Below are 1,688 nucleotides of genomic sequence, written 5' to 3' on the forward strand. Positions count from 1 at the left end.
AGTGGACTCTTCTGTAATTCCCAGCTCTCGATTTCCCTCCTCACAGTACACCCAGGCAATTCCTTTCACCAAGCAACATACCATGAAAATCCTCATCCATTTCAGGGAAGGTTATTTCCAGGAATGAATGCAGCAAAAAGGGAGTTTGGTAGAATAGAATTCCAGCAAAGTTTGGGGTTAGACCCCTTTAATTTATCACCTACAGCACTGACTCACTGGATTGATTTTTGGTGCAGACCATTTTCATCAGTCCCAAATGCAGCCTTCAGTGTTCTCTGTGCATTCTCCATAAGCTCATTCAGTGCACCACTCAGCTGCTTGTAGGTCACGGCAAATGATGATCCTCCTCCAACGACAGGTGTGATGTCGAGGACGAGCTCAGCTACTGAAATGACTATAGCAGCGAGACCCAACAGTATCCTTTTAACAAAATCTGGAGTTATTTCACCCACCAGTGGAGTTTTCACTTCTGCTTTCAGCACTTCCAAAGGTTTTCCTGCCATGTTGACCAGTCTTTGAAAAGAGGCATCATCCCGACCCAGACATTTACGGAAATGTATTATTCCTCCAACCAGTATCCCAATGTCACAAGCAAGGGACATACGTGCCAGGAACTGGCACTGCTCCCACTGCTCCTGAAATTGATGCCAACATCCAGACTCATTTCTACTCTACAATCACCAAATTCAGATTTAGAAGGGCTGGTGTGAACATTCTTTTCTTTACATTTTGAAGATCATTTTCAAGACCTTTATTTAACAAAATAAAATCATACAGTTCCAGATGATAGTTTAATATCAGGAAACATTGAGTGATGGAATCCCTGCCTCTTGCAACTTCCTGACACAGTCATTCCTGATCTTTTCCGGTTCTTCTTCTTCATTAACCTTCTCCCCTGACTCTTTCATTGAATTGAGACCATTATCAATTTTAGATCAAACTAAATAGAAATTCTTCTCCAGCTGTTTAATCTCCTTGGCAAGTTTTACATCATTTTCTGTGAATCGACAGTGTGAGTTAATGGTGAAGAAGTTGTATCTTTTAAATTTCATTTCAGTCAGGTGTTTATTGGCTGGGAATTTTATACTTCCAATTCCTGGCAGGTCCCAGAAGCAAACATTCCGCAGGTTGCGATGTGGATACCAGATTGGCTCCATTGTGGTTTCTGTGGTCCTGACTTTAGCTACTCCCTCATCATCTCTCTGAAGCCCTGTCAAAGCATTGAAGAAGCTGGATTTCCCTGCGCTTGATTCTCCTGTCACTGCAATGTTAAACTCTGTACTGTCCAGCTCATTTATCTCTCTCTATATCAGAGGTGTAACTTTTCCCAGCACACCTATTTTATAAGCAGACTTCAGTTTGTTGAGCTGTTCCTAACTGAAGAATATAGAGTTCAAAGACTGAGCCATCTGATCTCTGAAAGGAACATAGGAATCAGGAGTAGGCCATTCAGCCCCTCGAGCCTGTTCTGCCATTCAATGAGATCAGGGCTGATCTGTATCCTAACTCCATCCACCCGCGTTGGCTCCATATCTCTTAATACCTTTATCTAATAAAAATCTATTGATCTCATATTTAAAATTATTAATTGAGCGAGCATCTACTGCTTTTTGTGGGAGAGAGTTCCACACTTCTACCACCCTTTGCGTGAAGAAGTGTTTCCTAACTTCTCTCCTGAATGGCCTGGG

The 1,688-nt window shown here is 42.1% G+C and overlaps 1 pseudogene; it reads right to left on the reverse strand.

Annotated features, from left to right (window-relative positions):
• Positions 1-212: 212 nt before the first annotated feature.
• LOC137333167 (interferon-inducible GTPase 5-like) lies at positions 213-1,409 on the reverse strand (annotated as a pseudogene).
• Between the last annotated feature and the right edge of the window lie 279 nt (positions 1,410-1,688).

This window comes from Heptranchias perlo, chromosome 15, assembly GCF_035084215.1.
Source record: "Heptranchias perlo isolate sHepPer1 chromosome 15, sHepPer1.hap1, whole genome shotgun sequence".
NCBI classification, from domain to species: Eukaryota; Metazoa; Chordata; class Chondrichthyes; order Hexanchiformes; family Hexanchidae; genus Heptranchias; species Heptranchias perlo.